The 24,204-nt window shown below is 39.2% G+C and overlaps 1 long non-coding RNA gene across 1 annotated transcript in view; it reads right to left on the bottom strand.

Annotated features, from left to right (window-relative positions):
* Nucleotides 1-3,023, bottom strand: part of LOC131418155 (uncharacterized) — a 40,714-nt gene extending 37,691 nt beyond the window's left edge. Inside the window, exon 1 of the long non-coding RNA XR_009222860.1 lies at nt 2,962-3,023. This is a non-coding gene — a long non-coding RNA (uncharacterized LOC131418155). The remainder of the gene's footprint in view (nt 1-2,961) is intronic.
* Nucleotides 3,024-24,204: the final 21,181 nt, after the last annotated feature.

Raw genomic sequence — 24,204 nt, 5'->3', positions numbered from 1 at the left:
TGAAAAAGAATAAATTGAAACATTGACATTGAGATGGAAGGCATCACCAGCCCACCTCATCCCCAATTATCACTCAATTGAATAAATGTTTGTTGAACACCTGCTACGTACCAGGCATCATGCATAAGTACTGATGTTGTACAAAGAATTCTGTAATTGTTAAACACATTCTGTGGGCTTGGGAGGGGGTTACTGGCATATATGCCTCATATTTGCCATCACTAGTCTAGGCCAGTGGTTCTCAACTTTGGCAGCATATTAAAGTCATCAGAAGACATTTTAAAAAAAATAGCAATCCCGGGCCCCACCCTCAGAGATTCTGATTTATTGATCTAGGATGAGCCCAAGGCATCAGTAATTTTTTAAAAGCTGATTTTAACGTGTAGCCAGGGCTGAGACCCATTCTCCTAGGTAATAGATCAGACCACTCTGACAGGTAACCAGTCTAGATCTTCTAAAGTCATAGGAAGGACCTCCTTTCCCATACTCAACCTGCATTCTGGACAACACTGACTTTGAGAATTTGGAAGAATTGCTCCTTCTCCTAGCTCCTCTCCTCAAGCACTAATCTTGACTCTCATTATCTCTATAAGTCTAAGTTCTTCTGTGGATGAATGCATGGACAGTGTCCTCTGTTAATAACGGGGTTCTCCATTGGCTGCATTCCCAATCAATATTCCTGCCCTTCTCCAAGCCCCTCCCCTTCCTTCACAAATAATGTATATCTAGGACAGGATGAAATCTCAGTTTCTGTTAGCAATCTATATAATTATATTACTCAGCTACCAACCTACTCCTATAAAAAAGACTTGAGATATTTTTTTCTGAGCCAGAAAGGTGGGACCGTGACACTCCCTCACAGTTACAGCCTGGTTTTGGAAGGAGCCTTTATTTGCATGACAATGACTCTGAAAATAATATTCCCACCTCCTTTCTGGGCCTTCTTTCTTGGCTGAGCAGATACTCATCAGGAAACAAAATCTCATCTTCGCTGAAGGAACTGGCGGTGCCTTCTAAGTAGGCCAAAGAATTTGGAGCTTGTCTAACCAGAAATTCTTACCCACTCCCAAAAAATGCATATCCTGTTCCTCCAAAGGGTGATAATTAGCACCTGCTTCCAGCACTGAACTCCTGTGGGATCTGGCATGTTGCTCTCATAGTAACTCTGATCCATCTTAGCCACTGCACCCTAATGAACCACGTCAGTCACATGACATGCCACCTAATCTACCAGAGAGGGTGTTGCAGGACTCCTTGGACCTAGGCGTGACTGCCCCAACAAAACCATTAGAGAGCGTGTTAGAAAGGAGGTAGCTGGAACTTGGCCAGTGACTTAATTCAATTAACTTGACAGCCAGTGATTCTTTCCCAGAAAAATTATAGTATCGTAGAATATTGAAGCTAGAGGAGACCTTAAAAATTACCTAATCCAGATGTTGTTTACATTTTGGGACTCATTGCCTCTGATTAGAAGCTGCTGAAAGCAACGGACCTTCTTCCCAGAAAATGCGCGTACACAGTTTTTCCCAAGACTTCAGGAGGTTGGATCATCAACTCCACGGACTGGGCCCAGCACCCCCTGTTGAAGAACCCTGACACAGTCTAAATTCTCCCCTGCTCCAACACACAAACACATTTTATATATGAGGACACTGTGGTATAGAGAAGCATGCGATTGTCCTAAGGAGTCACAATTTAGTGGCAGAGACACAAGCTCCAAAATCCTGATTCTAGTCCCAAAGGACTTATCCAAAACCACTATATTAACACTTCCTTAGAAAATGTTTTGGAACTGACTTTTCCTGAGAGCATTGTCCTTCATCTGAGAATTCCTGTTCATGGACTTTCCTGTCTGCAGGCTGTGTCCTACTGGCAAGATGCACAACCATTTCCCTTTGATGGGGCAGCCTCTTTCTCAGGAGTAACGACTTAACCTACTCAAAATATTTCTAAGCAGAAAGCCTTGGGGTTGGAGAGTTTTAGAGAGCCATATCTTCACTAGAGCACCACCTGGTGGAGCATTGCAATAAATTCTACCTAAGCAAGGGAGAGACACCTATGATGCAGGGAGCAGCATTTACCACTTCTTCCATATTTGACGTCAGGAGAGCAGTTCTATCCATATTTTTCGCATAAGAGTTCTTTAAAATATCACCAACTAAAACCAGATTCAAAGATTAAGTGATTACTCCGAAAAATCAAGTTTTTATTTCCTAGCTCTTTATATAAAGTCGATACTCTTGTCCTCCCCTTTAACAATAGATACATCCAAAAGCAAGGGTAAAAAGTTTTTCTCTTGGAATAATAATTGCCAACCAAATTTGGCAAACAGAAAAGACCTCAAGTTGGTGGGTTTTTCTTACATTGCCTCATTATCTAGAGGGACTGGGATTCTGTTTCTATTTCTGCCATCTAGGGGCTGCATAATCTTGGGTAAATCATTTAATTGCTTTCATCTTTGACATAGAGATAATGTGAGGCAATGAACGTGTTACTTACTAGCTATATGACTTTGACACATCATCACTTAAACTTCCTGTGCCTTAGTTTCCTCTTCTCTAAAATAAGGAAGACAATAATATCACTCATCTCTTAAAGTTGTTGTAAAGATTTAATTATATACATTGTTCAGTTTTATGACGTTGTATGTCCAATGGCATGATATGAGCTTTGTAGGAAGAGCTTATCACAGTAACTGAGACATCTGAAGTGACTAATACATTTTCCCAAAGACACTGGTTGTTGGGGAATTATGAGATTATACACGTCAAGCACTCGGTATAGTATCAGCTTCATAGTACATACTTAACAGCTTTGGTTTATTAAGATTCAGTGGAAATAATGGTTAGAACATAACCTCACAGATTATAATATCACATGTGAAACTGGCATAACATTAACACCTAGAAAAATCAGATGTTAGTGAGGGAAGACAACCTAGAGACTATCGACTTCACTTACTTTATTTAGAGATGGTGAAACTGAGGCTCAGAAGTGTTCAAGGATACACAGCTATGACAGGTAGATCAGAACAAAAACCCAGGATCCAAGCTTTTAGTTCTGTTTCATAACAGGACAATCAAATGAGAAAAGAAGAATAGAAAACACTTGGAGGAGTTAAATGCACAGTACAAGGCTTCTTACTAGTCTATTTAAATGGGTCTCTTAGCTTCAAACACTGGGCACAATGTCTCAGGCTTCATGCATGGGCTGAAAGGACCAAATTCCCAAAGCCCCAACATCAGTGGCCATCAGTCACACCTCTCCTATCTGCAAAGCCCAGGACCAATATTCACCTCTGTGTGTGATCAGACCTATCTGCCCTGGCAGCATCCGGGCTCCAGGATAGATGGCACCATCCCACCTGAGGGCTGGGACCACTTCAGCGACTAGAAGCTTCACATTCCTGGGATTGGAAGAGCACCAGACAGGGCACCAAGCCTGGCACTGACAGCATGAATAGAGGAAGATTTGCCAGGAAATTTAAGTGTCAGCCCTCATTCCTAAGGCCCCTTCAAGCCCTGGGACATCTCAGAAATGGTTCGTACTGTCTTTAGATTTGGCAAATTTTTCAAAAGAAAGAATATACTAATCATAATCGATTAAGACTGCTATCTCTTTCCACTCTGATTTCTGCTCCATTACACTTCCCCTTGTGTTAGATGATGTTGAGTGGGTGTGAGTGTCTTGAGGATCTGCACAAGGGAAAGTTGAATGGGGATATATTTAGTTTTCATTTAGTGGGAAATAGTTAAGCAGTTCACAGTCACTTGTATAATGTACAATATGTTATTGTTTTCCACCCCAGCATAGGAATGATCTCCTGAAATACTCCCATTGTCCACTATGTAAACTCATCTGGTGTCATGACAAAAAGGTACAGGATCTAGGTCACATCACAGCATCCTATGGGGTATGGTACCTAACATAGGAGTGATATGGGCACTGGAGGAGAAATAGGGTTTGAATGTAGGCAGCCAGAAGCTAGTTTGTAACTTGTGAAGTCCTAAGTGGAGGATTCCACTCTCATTGAGAATCTGTCAAAAATGCAAGAACACAAGTTCTCTCCTATCAGAATACACTGTTTTCCAGCATATACGATGATGAATGCATCTATATAATTTTTTCTTCTTTTTTGATGGGAAACAATGAAATAGAATTGATCAGAATTCCTGTGTTTGTAGGGCACAAACTTGGTGCAGTACTAAAAAGAATGGGTGTACCTGTGCATGAAGTGGCATGTTCTACAGATTTCATCAAAAATAAAAAATAAATTTTGATCAATCATGCTAGCCAAAAGACTAAATTATAGTTCTGTTCTCTATAGGAAAAAATATTACCAAGTCCACTGCCATATGGAAAAGCAATAAAGGGAATGCAGCCAAATGTGTAGGGGGGAAAAAGTGTAAAGCAGTTAATTAAAAAACATTGTGTCACTTTTTGTGACTGTATGATGTTTGAGGCATTTTCAGCTTTCTAGAATTTGTAATTTCTGTGATTTAGCTTTTAATTTAAATAAATATTTACTTTATTGCTCTTTTTGTAATCATTTCTTCCTCTCCCCTGGCCCCTGAAAAAACCATTATATAAACTTCGGTTCCACAAAACCTGTATCTGCACTCTGGGCGCGGGCCAAGAGAAAGAGAGAGGGCACGAGGGAAGGGGAGGAGGGACAGATGAAGAAAGAGACAGAAGAAAAGAAAAAAAAACCCACAAGGATGAGAGTCAGTCTTGATGGGCTCAACCAGTTTCAATGTGCCTTAACCCCTGAGTAGGTAGGTCTCTTATCCCCAGAAGACAAATTTACTTTTTCCCTGTCTTGTCTTTACATTTGATTTTCCCTAAAAGGAAAGACAGAGAATTCTGGCTGTGAGTTTGCTGTGCCAATTCGTGCCCGGACACTTGAAGACATTGAATAATATCCATTTTGTTTGGCCCACAGGCTGGATAATCCACTAGTTACTCCACTGTAAGCATTTTCTTTGATTAACTTTCTCAGGAGTAAACACCGTAAGGTTAGAAAATGTCCCCACTGCCGGGCAAGAGTCAGTGGGATTACAAGGCATCCATGAGGAGAACTGCAGCAGGACAAAGGAGATTAAACTGGCAAATTAACAAGCAAGCCTTCAAAACTACGGTTCTATAGAATATTAATAAAAACATGTAGTGGCATTATCATGTCTCAGTTTCTACTGGCTTTGGTACTGTTAAGCCATCTCTCAGATTTATTCTAAAGAATAATTTACTTAGTGTCATTTTTTTAAATTATGAAATGTACCCTCCTAAATTCCCTTGTGCTCTTTAAGATGTTATTACCGATGGGGAAACCAGGATGTAGTTAACGTAATAGAAGTGTGCACTGCCCACACTATTCTACTCCTACCAAGCAGAACTATATATCTGAAAGTACATGCCTAATGGGAATAATCTTGCCCAAAGCATAGTGGCTTCACCTGGTCTCTTATCTCAACTCACATTTCTCAACAAATTATGAAAAAAGACAAAAGACATCTTGATTCTACAAAATGGCCACAAGCCTGGAAACACTGGTGAAGATGCAATGAATGGTTTGTTGGTATTACATGAAAATACATGGTAAGATAATATTGTCTCTCTCCCAACTGTATGGCATTAGTACTTTAGAGTACTGGAAGAAAATGGCAATTTTGCAGCTCAGCACTGCAGCATGCAAAGCGTTAACACCACATGGCATTGGGCTGAGGGAAGATTGCAGAGTGTAAGATTTTCAGATATGAGCAATCACAGGGTAAAGAAATATGAAAGCAGAGAGGACCTGTCATCCTTTGGCCTGATGCCAGGATCCAAGACAGTTGCCATATGGAACTCTGAACCCACTCAGCAAAACTCGGTGTTGCTCTGAAGTTCACTGGTTATGAAAGGAATGTCCCAGCTTGATGAGGGAAGGACAGGAAAGGCCTCCTCAGGGACTTCTTATTCCATGCTTGTGGTTTCTCTGGGAAGGACAGTTTCATGCCTCATTATCTTCCTTAGTCATGGCTCACTTGATTGCAAGAAATAGAAATCCATTCAAACCAGCCAAAGCAATGGAGTAATATTCAGCAAAGAGAATGAACAAACTATGGCTGTACGCAACTACTTGGTGCATTCCACAAGCATGATGTTAAGCAAAAGATTCCAGAGACAAAATTGGTTGTACTTTGGGATTCCATTTACATAAAAATGCAAAACTATTCTACAGTGTGACAACTCAGAGAAGGCCACTGTAGTTGTCTGAGTGCCTTGGACAAGAGTGGGAGCAACAGAGATGGAAACAAGTTGACGGTTCTGACAGTTCTCAAAAAAGAGGTCATGGGCCAGGAAGGCAATGCAAGAGCGACTCCCTGCACCTTTGGGTTTCCTTCCTGAGCAATAATGGGAAGTGGGAGTGGTGCCAGGTAGTGCCTGCTGGCCTGGGGTGGAGAGCCTTTTCATCTGCACTAACTCCTGCCACTCCTGCCCTTCTCCTCTTATTTGTCAATCAAGTCACGAGCTCTGAAAGCGCTCTTCTGTCTTATAACCCACCAAATGCAGTGCTCTGTACCAAGGGAGTAGAGGCCCTCAGAGAAACTCACAATCCAGTTAGAGGAAACAGAACACTAAAAAGGTCACAAACAGAAGCAAAACAAGCATAATTTAATAACCCCTCCTGATTAAGAAAGAATCAACCTAGGAAAGTTATACCATATTGAAGGAAGCAAAGGACACACATTCAGAGAGAGAGACATAGATAAGTATGTATCAAGAATCTAGCAAGGGGGCCGGCCTGGTGGCGCAAGCAGTCACGTGCATGCGCTCTGCTGCCTTGGCCGGGGGTTCGCTGGTTGGGATCCCGGGCAAGCACTGACGCACTGCTTGTCAAGCCATGCTGTGGCGGTGGTGGCGTCCCGTATAAAGTGGAGGAAGATGGGCATGGATGTTAGCCCAGGGCCAATCTTCCTCAGCAAAAAGAGGAGGATAGGCAGATGTTAGCTTGGGGGGGATCTTCCTCACAAAAAAAAACAAAACAAGAATCTAGCAAAGATGTTAATAATTCATAAGCATTTAATAAGCTTTCACAGTAAACACAAATCACTTACATAGCCACATCTACTCTTCACACACGGCTCAGAACCAGCAAGGAAGCAAAAATGTTTCCATGAAGGTGAACAATAGAAAAGATAAAGGGATCATGGAGGAGAGAGTGGGGAGGAGAGAGGGGTCTACCAGCTATGGAAGTACCTCAGTGGACCAGTCAGTGACTGAAAGTGAAAGGTATACCAATGATTTACACAATCTTTGCTACCAATTGCATGCATGCTCTGTTAACAGTCAACATTTGCACCAATGTGCCCTCCCACATATTATGGCCATAAATACAGTTATATTTGGGTGGGGAGTGGCAGGCCAGGGTAAGGGTTGGAGGGCAGAGTTTACAACAGATTGTTAAATTGTGAGTCAACACTGGATGAGAAACAAGATCAATGCTCTAGACCCAGTCCTGTAGCATTCTGCATCTGCATGTCTTGTACACCATTAGCAGAAAGAGGCTAGGGTATAAAGAGTAGATTCTTCAAGAGCAATAAAAGTTTTGGGGCAGACAGCAGAAATCTCAGAGCAACCAGAAAGTGTAAAACTTAAGAATAAATATTACAACCAGTATGCTGGGTCATTTGCTTGTTTGCTCTTAAATCTTTTCCTTGTCTTTCCTCTGCAAACTTCATTTCCTGGACTTTTTTGCCAACTGGCTTCTGGCTTGGTTTAGTCAATGAAAGGCACTGGGGAGACTGAAGATCATGGGGAAGGGGAAGCCAGGGTGTTTCTTCCCTTTCTCTCAGTTTCAGTCAGGGTCTCTGGCAGTGGCTGTCTCCTCCTTGGTTCCTGCTCCTATCGTGAAGCCTCTGCTATCAGTTAGCTCCTGTGGGTGGCTCTGATTCTTGGGCTCTGATAATTCCAATTCTTCCCTTTATTCTTCTGGTCCTACTAAGGGTAGTAGTAGCTTCAAGCTGTTGTCTCACTGGCCTTTGTTTTGGTTTTTCAGTTCTTCCAACGCTGTTGTAATAGTTCCTCACATTAAATTCCTTCTACTGGAGTGTCTTGCATGGCCTCTGTGCTCATGACTGAACCATGTCTGACACAATAGGAAGCCCTTCTTCTGCTATACAATGTATGATTATCAGGCTATTCCCCCACAGGAATTTCCATCAGGAGGTATTGGAAAAAGGGGGTCATAGAAAATGGTTTAGAATTCCACAATAACTGTTTTCATGCTTTTAAAGAAAGTTAGACAGTATCAGGAGACATATCAAAGATCACTGGGGAAAATGACAGAAGAGCTGGTGAGAGGACTAAGGAACTCTGGATCTTGTGCCCACAATGAGAAGAGGGACAGACACCCTGTAACAAGCAACCTGTGCTGAACACCATCAGGTACCAAAGGTGTATGGTTTTGTAAGGAGTGTAAAAGCAAGTGGTGCAGGGGTGGAATAAACTGAATTGTGACTTTGAACACATCAGGTAGATGATGTGAGAACAGCATGTCTCACCTGGGAGAAGATTACAGAGAGCTTACAGGGGCTTTTCCTTAAAGTGGCCCATGGAGGAAGCCTGAGAATTTGCAGGCACTGTTAGGAAGCTCTTCCAAACTGTAGAAGTCCCTCTCATGGCTGCCACTGTAGCCGTTGCAGATGACAGAGGATCTCCCAACCTGATTAGAAATCCTCCATTAAAGGGAGGAAGAGCCCCCAAATCAGGCCCAATAACCCCTTTATTTGGTGTCAGTCTCAGCCTGACCGGGCTGGTCCTAGGCCCGTTTTCCCATAGATTCCTTCTTCACTCTTTCCTTGATTTGCTCTTTATCTTGGAAGGAGGGGTTGACGCTATCAAGCTGAATTGTCCAGTATCCCACATCAGCTGGCTTCTAGATGGATTTAGCCAATGAGAGCCATTACTGGGAGATTAGAAGGAGAGAGAAAGAGAAAAACCAGCGTATTTCTCCCCCTCTTTCTCAGCCTTGGACAGCATCCCTGCCAATGGCTGCATCTTCCTGGTGGGCCCAGCTCTTTCTATGTGGCCTGCTGTGGTTCTATCTTCCACCACGTGATCCCAGTCCTTGGGTGCCAATAAAATCACCTCTTCCCTCTGTCCTTCCAGCCTAGGGGTGGGAGAGGATTCCAACTGTTGCTAATTTCTGGGTTGCCTCATTGTACCTTGTTTGGCTTTTCCAGCTTCCATCACTTGTGTAAGTGATTTCTTGCACTGTATTCCTTCTGTTTTTAATAATCAAGTGGTTTCTGATCCCTAGTTAGACTCTGACTGATACATTAACCCTATTCAGATGCTACACAGGCCAGAGAGAATTAAGACAAGCAAAGTGTTACCAGGCAACTATACCTCTGGATTCCAGATCCAAAAAGGCAGGTTCATATACTGTTCCTGAGGTCAGCTGCATGGCTAATTCTCCTCCTGCAGTCCTCCAAACTAGAAAGCATCAAAACAAGTTGAAAAATTTTCACATTTGAGTGCTTTTTCTTCCTACATCTGAGAACCCTAAACAGTTGCCATGAAATAAATCTTTTATTACTACTTCTCTTTTATTTTATGAGTAAGGGCATGGTAGAACTCAAAGCTCAGAACATTTAGGCAGCTTTAGGTCTGTATGGCCCAGCAGGGCAGATTTTAATATTATTATGCATTGACTTTTAATTTAATTTAATTTAATTTTTAATTAATTTAAACTTTAAAAATTTAATTTAATTTTTAAAATTAATATGCAATAAAATTGACTTTTTTTCTTTTGGTATACAGTCCTATGAATTGTAAGACATATATAGATTAATATAACCACCACCACAATCAGGATTCAGAAAAGTCCCATCATCCCAGAAAACTGTCATGCTATCCGTCTGTAGCTATACTCTCCACCTACCCCTCATTTCTGCAGCCACTGATCTGTTCTTCCATCTCCATAGTTTTCTCTTTTTGATAATTTCATATAAATAGAATCATACAATATGTGACCTTTTGAGACTGCTTTCTTTCACTCAGCAGAATGCCTTTGAGATACACCCTCTTTGTTGCACATACACTAGTTTGTTCCTTTTTATTACCGAGTAGTATTCAATTTTAAGGATGTGCCACAGTTTGTTTATCCATTCATTTGCTGAAGGATATTTGGGTTGCTTATAGTTTGACGCAGTTATGAATAGAGCCACTATAAGTATTCACATACAGATTTTTGTATAACCATAAGTTTTCATTTCTCTAAGGTAAATACTGAGGAGTATGATGGCTGGTAAGTGCATATTTAATTACATAAGAAAATACCAAACTATTTTTTAGACTTGCGGTATCATTTTGCATTCCAACCAGCAATGTATGAGACTTTCAGTTGCTCTACCTCTTTGTCAGCACCTAATATTGTTAGTATTTTTTTTAACTTTGGCCATTCTAATAGGTACATAGTAGTATCTCATCATAGCTTTAACTTGCATTTCCCTAACGGCTAATAGTGTTGAACATCCTTTCATGTACTTATTTGCCATCTCTATATTCTCTTTGGTGAAGTGTCTGTTCAAGTTTTTTGTCTATTTTTTTTTAATGCAGTATTTGTTTGGTGAGTTTTGAGAGTTCTTTCTTGATTCTGGAAACAAGTTCTTTGTCCAACATATGATTTGCATGTATTTTCCGAATCCATGACTTTTTTCATTTTTGTAATGGTGTCTATTAAATCAAAAAAGTTTTTGATTTTGATAAAGTCCAATTTATTTTTTTCTTTTATGAATTGTGCTTTTGGTTTCATGTTTAAAAATTCTCTGCCTAAGTATCCACTTTGCTCCAGGTCACAAAGATTTTCTTCTAAAAGTTTATAGTTAAAGATATAAGACTTTAGCAAAAATTACCAAAAGCACTCTGTGATAGTCAATTGGCTATATGGGATTTATAATAAAGATTATTACATATTTTAATTATTTTAATTTGTGTGCTACATATCCTTTATATCAGTAAAATTTATAATAAATATACATATATATATATTTACTTTTTCTAAATTGCTGGTTGTTAAACATTTACTAGCACAGCACTGCCGCCAAAGCACTGGTGGTTTTAATCATGGATCTTACATTTTGGTACACCTGTATACCAGGTGTTCTATGGGTACCATTTACTAGTTAACTTCATGCGTGTTACTTAAACTTTCTAAACCTCAGTTTAATTATATGTAAAATAGGTAAACGGGCATAACACTGACTTTGCAAGGTTGTTTTACAGATTACATCGTCTAAGTTTTGTATAGTACTTAACACTGTTCCTGGCACACGATAAACTTCAACAAGTGGTAATTCTTGTATATTGGACTATATTTCAAAATCTAACGTTCATAATGATCACATTAGATTATTTAAGAAAGAATCTGTTTTGCTCAATGTATCTTATTTAAAAAGATAAAGTAAGCAATACGTTTTAGATTGATTTTCATCCAAAGTGGTTAAAATAAAAATTTAACTGTTTAGGCATTTTAAAAGGACATGGTATACAGAAGTTGCCTAGAAATTCCCTTGTTTAACAATCACAAATTATTTCTATAGAACTTTATGGCTCCCAAAGTGTGTTCTAACACACCAGCTTCATCAGGTCTCCAACCTGAAGATCCCTGGTGACCATGAGCATTTCTACAGCTGTTGCCGGATTCAACCAGAAGCTCTTTTTGTTTTATGGTAAACAAGAAGCAACTTTTCCTTGCCTTTAAAAATCAATTAAAGCTGCCCTAGGACTTTTTGACCTCATGGGAAACTGACCAGCCCAAGGGCAATCTAAGGAACTCCTGTGCTGTCCTTATTAACCTGTAACCAGAGGCTGGCTGCTTTTCCTGTTCGCCAATTGTCTTTGTATCAAAACATTCCCTCCCCTCAGACGCCCTCTGAGCTCCACTCTAAAATGGGAGCAAGATAACAGGAAGTGAGGAAAACGGGTCTGTGCTGCGCTCAACAGCACAGAGGTTAATGTGTCACTAAAGGAAGGTTCAGAAAGAGAACATATAAGATAACACAGTCCTTCCCCATGTTTTAGAACAGTCCCAGTGCTTTGGTGCTAGTTATTCTTATGCAGAAATACTTCCCTAACAGTCCTGCTAAACAAATGCACAAATGTATGCATTGTTTGTATTTGTATATATTTGCAAATGTATTCACAGCCATATTCATCCGCACACATATAATACACAAGTCTGTGTTAAAAGACATTTAATGACTAGTTTCTTTTGCACCAAGGCCAAAAGGATTCTCTATTTGATATGTGTGCTTACTAAAGCATATATTTAAAGAATTGCTTTGCCTTTGGGCAATAAAGACTTAGCCAAGGTGTACTTTTGCTTTTGCTTATACCAAGTGTCTAAGAAGAAACTAGATAAACCACTGGATAATGTAACCTCTAAATGTGATATAGTCAACTTACTTATATGAATAATAAAGAGGATGTGAATTATGGAGAAAATGTTTTCTATTGGACTTTGGAATATATTATGTGAGTAATTTCCTTGGCAATAAATTGTCTGTTCTTCTTATGGGCATCTTCCTCCGGTTGTGTAGTTTGTCATTGTCAATGCCAAGAACTGAACACAGACACCCAGAAATGACCCAAGCAGTGAGTGATACAGTGGGATCATAATCACTGGGGGAATTTAGCTTTCATAAAGCAGACAAGAATTACATTAGCTTTTTAGATGGTTAAGAATAACCGAATTTGCAGACAACTAAAACTTCCATGGTTTACCATTGAAGGAAATTACCCCATCATTACTTAGGTAACTGACATTCTGGTGCCAATGTTGGACTTTCCATCAATTCTGACTTAATTTAATTTTGTTAGTTTAAGTCTACACCACTAGCCTACTGAAATCTTTTGAACCTCCATCTTACCAATATTACCTATTTCTCACAATTTTGTGCTTTAAAAGACATTGGTGTTTTAAAGGATGTTCACTGTTTTAGTCTGCTCAGAATCTCCTCTATTCGTATAACAAAAATCTCAAAATTTTTTTTGAGAACCATTCTTCTTTATTCTCTATCCAGGTAGTTTGGGTGGAACTGACCTAAGACCCTGGCTCCATGGATGGATATGTGATTTTGGCCTGGCTAATCAGAATACTCCATCACTCTAGCACTGTCACTGATTCAGGATTAGATATATGACTAAATCAGGCCATGAGGGTCTTCTCAGGGCTTCTGCTGGGAATTACTGTCCTCTGGTTGCTAACCCGACAGATGTAAGAATGTAGTCATGGGGTCATCTTCAACATCATATGGAAAAGTTTGTATATCATGAAGCCAACAGAGAGGAAGCAGAGCCGAGAGATGGTGAGAAAAAGACAATATTTTATCATACTAGTCAAGTTTCATAATCCAAGCTTGCTTATAGCCTCACTTCTGAATTTTTCTGGATGAGTTTCTGTCACTTGCAATTAAAAGAGTCTTAACCCTTCTCCCGCCCCCCGAAATGCCTTATTATCACGTTGAACTAGAAAAGTGTACAGCACTCTCTGTCTGGAGCTCAATCTTTGTTGAGGTTCAATGATGGTTTTAATATTATTCTACTGGCTATGAACATATTATCTGCCAGCTTCTATTTTCCTACCTTGTTCCAAGGATATCATGAGACTCTCCCAAGCACCTTGATGAATGAATCACCTACATGATATTTACTAGTACAAAAATACTTTTAAAAAATGAAAGAGGCAAGCATGTCATGAATCCAAGCTGTTTTTCAACTGTAGAGGACAATTGCCAATTTTTTGTAGTTAAGAATTTTGTTTTCTTTCCAAAAAGCACACTGATTTCCTTTTAGAGAATGAACTATAACCCTCTGTGTCTATAGCCTTGGCAGACAGGCAAACCTAGCTTCCTGCCTCAGACCATGAGCGCCCAAGCCTCCAGACCCTCTATTTATCTGCCTTTATAGGTCCAGGGGGCAGGCATGTGACTAAGCTTGGCCAGTTGAAGCTTCTCTCCTGAGGCTTTGAATTTTGAGTAGTTTATACCAGGATGAAGGTATGGTTGTTTGCCCTTTTGAATTATGGAGCGCAGATCAGACTCTTCTTTCCGTAAAATGGGCCTTCCAACTTTCTGTTGCCTACAAACTAACTGATATATAAAAGATCACTACTTGTTTTTCTAAGAATTCACCAACCTTCTACTTAATAATCAAATCTATAAATTCTTCAAGAAATTTCTTTAATTGACCAATTGCTCTAATGCTTCTTTTTCTCTCCTAAAAATCTGTAGACATTTGATCTTTCCTGTAGGAAATCTCTTTCATGTAGGAAGCTCTTGCACTATCCATGATTTCCCTAAGGCAGATGAGAGAGATTCTGCATACCACATGCTGTTTTAATACCCCTGGATGGATTTCACTCAAAGATTTGAGTTTGTATAAAGAAATTTGATAATTTCTTCTTAGGATCTTCTCTAACTTGGCTTCAACTGACTTAGGATAGCTTTCTAAATCCTTTAGACTTTAGAGGTTATTACTTTTGTCAAGAAAAAGAAGCAAGAGGAGGAAAAAGAAGAGTAGAAAGCTTAGCTATTGTTCCAATCTGAAATAAAAGTTTTGCCTCAATCACACTGAGTTTACCACTTAACTTGCTGTTTAATCTTGAGCATGTTGGCTTAATCAGGGTAAGGTTCAAGTTATTAATCCATGAATTGGAGATAGTCAACTCTACTTTTTACAGTTTGCTAAAGATACTGCATATAGCAGAAATTCGCTAAAGGCAAGTTTCTACCCTCCTGTCCCACAAGTAATTTCTGCCTTCTCGTCCTTGCTGCTCACATGGTTCTGGAGCTCTTTCTCTTGTATTTGGCATTTCCTTCAAAACACAGCACATTCCGGAATTCAGGTTTCCCTTGTTTAAGCTTGGGCCAGAAACAGGCACCTCCTTGGTATTTGCTCTTAGTTGTGAGTTCTGATTTCAGTGAGGAGTTTCCTAAGAACTTGGACATAAGAGGACTATGCTTGCCATTGAGAGTCTATACTATAGAAATTTACTAATACGGGATCAAAGCAGGCATCAGCGAAGTCATCTCATACTGCTATAACATCACTTGGGTCAGTGGTTCCCATAATTCGGGATTTCATAGACAAGTAACATTTAAAAATGAAATAAAATCCACGGTTGCCAGATTATAAATTTGCCAAGGAAGGACATTAGAACTACAAATAATAAAATATCATGAGGTATGAAATCCATCCTGCCAGGGACCAGGGAGTAAAATGGCCCTTGCTAAGCATTTAATCAAACCCCAACAAGTGGCTATGTCAGAGTTCTGCCTCGTCTTTGTGTTTCTAGAAGAGCAATAATGGGATATGGCTGAGCATGGCCAGTTTCTCATTTAAGGAAGTTCGAGCAGTCACAATTTGAAGATGGGTGTGGGCAGACGACTGAGGTGCAGGTGATGTAAAGGAAATGACCCTGTTCCACATAACAAAGGGAAGATCTAGTGACCAAGCTTGTTTGTAAAGAGGCAGCCTTGCTCATTATGGGGTAGTGGAGGAATGCTTTTCTTTATCCTTATGGATAAACTTAGTTCATAAGTTGTAAACTGGTTGACTATAGGTCTAATCCGGTGTGAAAACGTACTATGTTGACCCACGTATTATTTTAAAAATTGAATGCTTTCAGATAGGTATGTACTTTTCAGCTTAACAAAATTTATATTGCTTTGTATATTATAGCTGTTGCACTATATTCATCAACATTGCCTTTTTGGCTCCTTAGGCATATGACTCTTCTACCCTTAGTTTACACCAGGGATCACTAAACTATGTCTGTAATGGGCCAGATAATAAATATATTAGACTTTGTGGGCCATATGGTCTCTGTTGAAAATAGTTCACTTTGCCTTTGTAGCACAAAAACAGCCACAGCGATAGGTGAATAAATGGGTGTGGCTATGTTCCAATAAAACTTTATTTACAAAAACAGGCAGTGAGCTGGGTTTGGCCCAAGGGCCATAGTTTACCAAATCCCTGGTTTAGGTGACAGTTCTTCAGATATTTAATATTTGATCTTAGCAGATGTTATGTATCTTTGAAGATGTATGGGAATATGTGTGCAATCAGTCTGATTGGTCAATCAGGAAGAACAAATGGCTGCATCTCTAAGTCATCTGATTTACAGTGCCAAAGGCCACCTTGGACACTTGACTACAGCCCTTACCTCAGGGTGGTATTCTAAACTGAATAAATCAGACCTATGAAAGTGCAACACTTTTGGTAGAGATCATAATGGAGAATTCATAAAAAACAGAATTTAGAAAATGTAGTATTTTGTATATAAAGAACTGATATAGCTCAACAACAAAAAAACTAACAACCCAATTAAAAAATGGGTAAAAGACCTGAACAGACATTTCTCCAAAGAAGATAGACAGATGGCCAACAGACACATGAAAAGATGTTCAAGATCATTAACTATCAGGGAAATGCAAATCAAAACTACAATGAGATATCACCTCATGCCCGTCAGAATGGCTATAATCAACAAGACAGGAAACAACATGTGTTGGAGAGGATGTGGAGAGAAGGGAACTCTCATACACTGCTGGTGGGAGTGCAAACTGCTGGCAGTCACTATGGAAAACAGTTTGGAGATTCCTCAAAAAATTAAAGATAGAACTACCACATGATCCAGCTATTCCACTGCTGGGTATTTATCCAAAGAACTTGAAAACACCAATGCGTAAAGATACATGCACCCCTGTGTTCACTGTAGCATTATTCACAATAGCCAAGACTTGGAAGCAACCTAAGTGCTCATCAAGGGACGAATGGATAAAGAAGATGTGGTATATATACACAATGGAATACTACTCAGCCATAAGAAACGATGAAATCCAGCCATTTGTGACAACATGGATGGACATTGAGGGTATTATGCAAAGTGAAATAAGTCAGAGGGAGAAGGTCAAATGCCGTATGATTTCCCTCATTAAGTAGTAGATAATAACAACAACAAACAAACATATAGAGACAGAGATTGGATTGGTGGTTACCAGAGGGGAAGGGGGGAGGGAGGAGGGCGAAAGGGATAATTCGGCACAAGCGTGTGGTGATGGGTTGTAATTAGTATTTGGGTGGTGAACATGATGTAATCTATGCAAAAATAGAAGTATAACGATGTACACCTGAAATTTATACAATGTTATAAACCAATGTTACTGCAATAAACAAAAAATTTAAAAAAATACAATAAAATACAATAAAATAAAAAGAAAATGTAGTATTTTGAAGAAAGGCCTCAATTTGAAATCAGGAGAGTAATGTTAGGTAATGCAGAAGTCTATAAGAAGAGACCACACAAAGAATTGAATTTACAATAGCTTTTCCCTTGAGCCCTACAGATTATCACATTTAGTGTGTAATTTTATGTTGTTTTTTTTTTTGTCTGTTATTTTTAGAAATTTCAACTCCTCAGGAAAGCTCAGTTGGAGTTCACCAATATCCATTTTTCTCCTCTTCTGGCACACAGCTAATTACAATCCCCTTGTAGTAAAGACCCCCTTGTAGTCAGGTGAGGGCCACATGATTGAGCTCACATCAATGGAATGCGGGTGAAGTGAGGTATACCCTTCCAAGGACAGGCTAATAAAATATCTGCCATTTATGATCCTCCCTCATTTTGCCTTTCAGTAGTACCCTCAGAGGCCACATGTTGAAGATGGCAGAGCTAAAAGATGGAAGAAGCCTGAGTCCCTGAGGTACGTCATGAAAGAGAGCCAATCAATAGAGCTGCCCAGGACTTGACATGAGCGAGAAGTAAATTCTTATTGTGTTAAGCTGTCAAGATTTGAGATGGGTTGTTAGGCAGCTAACATACCCAGACTAATAAATAGATATACACCTAACTACTGTGATGATGGGATAGAGAATAAGGGAACAAATGAAGGAGGAGAGGGAACTGTGGTCTGTGCAAAGAGGGAGGCAGCCCAAGGCAGGGCTCTATCCATGATCCACCCGCATCATGGTCCACATAGATGTGGGAAGTGGAAAAGGCACAGGAGCAATTGACAGGTGGATATCTCAGCATAGACACTCAAGAAAGGTAACTCTTGAAAGGAAGAAGCTGATGTATGATATGCCTATATATAAAAAATCGAAGTTGGATATGTGTGTTTGAGTTTGTGTGTACGTATCCTTATTTTTCTTATTTTGCCACAGACCATTAAAAACTTTATCAGGAATCAATTTCTGTTCAGAGAACCATTTGAAAATCAACACCCCAGGATGACTAAATAGGTTTGGAAACATAGACTAAGGGAGACCATTGCTGGTTATGTCCACCACCAGCACCATTTGGGGAAGAAAGGGTCATAATCAGTCATCTTTGGCTATATCCCATCCCACTAACGAGAACATCCTTAACATGAAAATAAATGCAGGGAGTGGCTAGTCATTGGACTTTGATGTTCTGATCCTGTTGACAAAAACATTCATCCAACATAAAGTGGATGAATCAGGCTATCTTAGCTACTTAATAATTTAACAACTAAATAATAATAATTTAATTAAATATTTAATTCATCCAGTTCCTCTTGTTCTGATTCCAGAATGTGCAGGTCATGATGACCTCAAAGTTTCTCACTCCTTGATATTTATAAGATTTATTATAAGTAATAGGCATTTTAGTTTTATGACATCTTATGAATTTAGATAACTCATAAGAAGGCATAAAAGTTTTATGCATCCATCTCATGAGCTTGGATAACATAAATTTGGTTCTGAAAGGTGGAGTTGTTTCTGGTGATTTAGCAAGTTCAACTTTCTTAGTTTGCAAAGTTGAGTGCTAGATTCTAGACTGGGGTACCTTCACCAAGAAAGCAAATACCATCCAATGGGGATTTTTAGCAGACAGCCTTTCCTTTCATTTTTTATGTAAAGCATACATCACACATAGCTGACATGAGCACTCTTTTTATTTGCATTTTTACTGTTCTATCTTTCCACATGGTCGAAAAAGAACAAAGCAGGAGGCATCACAATTCCTGACTTCAAAACATACTACAAAGCAATAGTAATCAAAACAGCATGGTACTGGTACAAAAACAGACACACAGATCAGTGGAACAGAATTGAAAGCCCAGAAATAAAACCACACATATACGGACAGCTAATTTTCGACAAAGGTGCTAAGAACATGCAATGGAGAAAGGAAAGTCTCTTCAATAAATGGCGTTGGGAAAACTGGACAGCCACATGCAAAAGAATGAAAGTGGACCATGTGCTATCGCCATTCACAAAAATTAACTCAAAATGGATCAAAGACCTGAAGGTGAGACCTGAAACTATAAAACTCATAGAAGAAAATATAGGCAACACACTATTTGACATTGGTTTTAATGGAATCTTTTCAGATGACATGCCTACCCAGACTAGGGAAACTAAAGAAAAAATAAACAAGTGGGACTTCATCAGATTAAAGAGCTTTTATAAGACAAATGAAACCAGAATCAAGATGAACAAACAACCAACCAGCTGGGAGAGAATATTTGCAAAACATACATCTGACAAGGGGTTGATCTCCATAATATATAAAGAACTCACACAATTGAACAACAAAAAAACAAACAACCCGATCAAAAAATGGGCAGAGGAAATGAACAGACACTTCCCCAAGGAAGATATACAGATGGCCAATAGGCACATGAAAAGATGCTCAACATCACTAATCATCAGGGAAATGCAAATCAAAACAACACTAAGATACCACCTCACGCCTGTTAGAATGGCTATAATCACCAAAACAAAAAACAACAGGATGTGGAGAAACAGGAACCCTCATACACAGCTGGTGGGAATGCAAATTGGTGCAGCCTCTATGGAAAATGGTATGGAGATTCCTCAAAGAATTAAAAATAGAGATGCCCTATGATCCAGCCATCCCACTACTGGGAATCTATCCAACGAACCTGAAATCAACAATCCAAAGAGGCTTATGCACCCCTATGTTCATTGCAGCATTATTCACCATAGCCAAGAAGTGGAAGCAACCTAAGTGTCCCTCGACTGACGATTGGATTAAGAAAATGTGGTATATATATACAATGGAATACTACTCAGCCATAAAAAAAGACAAAATCGTCCCATTTGCAACAACATGGATGGGCCTGGAGCGTATTATGTTAAGTGAAATAAGCCAGAAAGAGAAAGACAAACACTGTATGATCTCACTCATATGTGGAATATAAACCAACACATGGACAGAGAAAACTGGACTGTGGTTACCAGGGCAGTGGGGGTGGGGGGTGGGCACAAGGGGTGAAGGGAGTCATATATGTGGTGATGGACAAACAAAAATGTACAACCCAAAATTTCACAATGTTAGAAACCATTAAAACATCAATAAAAAAAAAAAAAGAATGCTTTAGTTGAAGATAACAGAAAACTCAATTTTAAAAATTAAGGAACTCTGGAATTAGGAGGCTATCAGAGACAGACAATCCCTGTGGGTCTTTTGGCTCTGTTCTCCCCTCTGTTTTGGCTTTGTCCTCATGGTTACAAGATGGAAGCAGCAGGACTGATGATCAAACAGACCTAGCAATATCCAGAGATAGAAAAGACTAAGTTCTCCTTATGTCTCTTTTAAGAGCTATAAAACCTCTTCCAGAAACTTCCCAGCATGCTGCTTCTCAAATTTCACTGGTCAGAATTTTATCACTTGTCTATGCCTAAATCTGCATTAAAAATGAGACCACTTCATGTAGCTTAGAACAAAAAGAGCCCACCTTCCCAGGGTTAGAGATGAAGCCAACCTCACCTGAAGCCCTTGACCACAAGAAGAAAGGTAGACACCTAAGCAAAATCAGAGTTCTGCTATTAGGGAGAAAAGTTATGAAAATAGATGGTAGATAATGAGGTCAATGTCTACAAATACGGCCACAAACAATTCTTTGTATCTGAGCTTCACTTCTCTCATCAAGAAATGACTCTATTTCCCCTCTTGTTGAATCTAGCCTGGCCTTGTGATGTGCTTTGACCAATGTGACGAATGTGACGAAGCAACAGTCTGTGACTTAAGAATCCTGGAAGCTTCCTATTTTTTTACCCTTTTGGCAGCTTTATGTTACAGCTGCCATGTAAATAAGCTTGGAGTGAACTTGTGGAAAGAGAAAGGTCCAGCCAGTCCCAGTTGTTCTGGATACTCAAGCTGAGTGAAGCCATCTTCAGAAATGTGAGTGAAGCCATCTTGAATGTTATGGTCCAAGCTAAGCTCATACTGGAATTTATTTGCATGAGTGATCCCAGGTGACCCATATGGAGCACAAGAACCACAAAGAGATGAGCCCACCCAATGTCCAGAATTGTGATAAATCATAAATGCTGATTTTTAAGCTACTAAGTTTTGGAGTTTTTTTTTTTTTTTTTTTTTTACATAATAATAGGTAGCTGTCAGTCTGTTCAAGCTGCTATAACAAAATACCACAGACTGTGTGGCTTATAAGCAACAGACATATATTTCTCACAATTCTGGGGGCTGGAATTCCGAGAACAGAGTACCAGGATAGTCGGGTGAGGGGCCTCTTCTGGGTTGCAGATTTCTCATTGCGTTCTCAAATGGCAGAAGAGGGCAAGGGATCTCTCTCAGGCTTCTTTTATACGATCACTAATCCTATTCATGAGGACTCTGCCCTATGACCTAATCACCTCCCAAAGGCCCCACCTCTTAAAACCATCACCTTGGGGTTAGGTTTCAACTTATGAATTTGGTGGTGGATTCATTCAGACCATAGCAGTAACCTTGTAAATGTCCAACATATTTCTATATTCATAGGGGACTTAGCTGTGCTATCACTTTTTAATACATCTAGATCTTCCGTTGTTCTTTTTAAGGTTAATATCATTAAGAACATTTAGTCATAGATTTAAAAATTTTTATTATAATGTCCTTCATTTCTCTCAGCCATATTCTTTTAGATATGTGTATATTTTCAGCCTCAAAGAAAGAAGTGAAATTATTTCTTTTGGGGGGCATACATTTCTGGGACTCTTTGCATTTGAGAAGAGCTCAGCTATGTTATTTGGAAAGGAATCCAAGTCAACCACAGCCCTGGACAAAAGCAACAAGGAACATGTCTGCACACAGCAGGCACTCACTCACCAGTCAAAAATACCAGCTCAACTGAAATCGCCATGATGCACTGCCACCTCCCTACTGTAGTTCTATTTCACCTCTGGGTGGGCATGAGGTGATAGATATCCTTATGTTGTCCTTGGGCAGTGTGATGGATACACAAACCTTTTAAAAAGCATTTTGATGTTTGGGATAGATTCCTGATGATAAACAGCAATGGTTTGTAAATTTAGGATAAGTTTTGCACAGAAAGATAAATTTATGCAAATTTAGAGGCTATTCAGGTTTCTGCCTGAATAGTTGCAGAATGAAAGATGACTAGATAGATCTGGCTTATAAATTCAGAAGACTAGAAAAACCCTGGATATATCACCGTCTTTACAATTCAGAAGATCAAAATCTAAACCACTTAACAAGTAGCAATCTCCCTTTTGGAGAATTCCAGAGGAGACACCATCATTTCTCCATGTAACACAAAGAACTGTTAAAGGAGAAACTATTCCACTCCATCCCCATTTATTCAAACTCCCAGTGCAAACCCAGGCACACACAAATGCCCATACATACACAGACAAGTTTAACCCAAATCTTTAGCACCATAATTTCAACTCATTCCATCTTTCTCTGGACTTCATAAACAAAACAGCACTCCTCCCTACTTTCTTGCACTACCTGTAAAGAGGTCAGAGACAAGGGAATTCTACTGCAGTGAAAATGGTTGCAGCCTAACATTGAGAGACTTGTTATACAATCTTTTGTAAAATGCAAAAGATTACCCACAAACTCAGCTCCTTTCTAAATCATTGAGTTATTATGTGACTTTTTAACCTCTCTGAAGCTCCTCTTCTATAAGGAAAAGATAAGGCTCAATTTAGCAGTGAGTATCTTAAAGGTAAAGATGTACAAGAAACAAAATGGTGAGAAAATAAAGGAAATTCTAGAATGGTCTAGCTTTTGTGCCATCCTGGGTCCCAAGTCACAAAGAAAAGAACCATAGACATAAACAAGACTCTTTTACAAAATTCATTACACCCATAGTCCTAGCAAGCGGGTCCCTTTTGATAACAGGCATTAATATATTCAGTTGAAATACTAATTTAGTTATTAAATCATTTTTCACTATTCCTGCTTGAGCTGAGAACAGACCCTCTAAATTATAACGTTGGATTATGACTGTCAAAGGGTTTATGTAATTTTGGTTAAATGAATCCATTTAACTCAGGAAAGCAGTTTCATTCATCTTGCTTTAAGGCATAAGCATGAAGCTCTGAAGAAAAGTATGTGCCCCTTAATCTACATGTATGGCACCCCTGAAACTGATGGTTCTCTACAACTGTGAATGCCAGCTAAAAATATGATTCTAGTTGACAATTATGTCCAAGCAATATGAACTAAAGTCTTGCTTTTCGAACTTCAATGTGCATACAAATCTCTGGGGATCTTGTTAAAAAGCAGATTCTGATTCGGCAGGTCTGGGATAGGGTTCACGGAAAATCTTGCTGATAAGCTCCCACTGAAATGTACTAAGCTATCTCTAGAAAACATCAACCATTCTAGTGAAAAAGTGAAATCTTTAGTCAAACCACTATTAGGTGAGCCATATTTTTCATGACTTCAAGTTTCACTGTTCCATTCATCTGGGCCTATAGAATTAACACCCATTTTTTCATTAATTTTTCATATTTAATCATGTAGTTGAAAGTAACATTGCCAAAGAATTTGGAATATCAAAAGTAATTGTAATGATGTAAAGATAAGTGAAAAAAACTCCCAGAAGCACAATACTATCTAAGGCATATAGACAGTATTTTTAAAACACATATGTAGAAATAAAATTAGAGGGAAATTCAGCTAAATGTCATAAGGGTTATATATGGATGGAGTATGGTGTGTGCGCGTGTGTGTATCTTTGTCATTTTCTTCTAACTTTACTGTATTTTCAAAAAATTTTTTTAAGATAGGCCATTTTTCATACTCAAAAGCCTCTCAGGCCATTTTTCATACTCAAAAGCCTCTCAAAAGATAGATCAAACCAGGTTTATGACAGAGGTGCAGTGGTTATTCTGAGAATTTTGTAGTAATGG

The sequence above is a fragment of the Diceros bicornis genome, chromosome 19 (genome assembly GCF_020826845.1).
Source record: "Diceros bicornis minor isolate mBicDic1 chromosome 19, mDicBic1.mat.cur, whole genome shotgun sequence".
Classification (NCBI taxonomy): Eukaryota; Metazoa; Chordata; class Mammalia; order Perissodactyla; family Rhinocerotidae; genus Diceros; species Diceros bicornis.
Note: the sequence above shows the minus strand (reverse complement) of the source record. Positions and strands in the feature narration are given on the sequence as shown.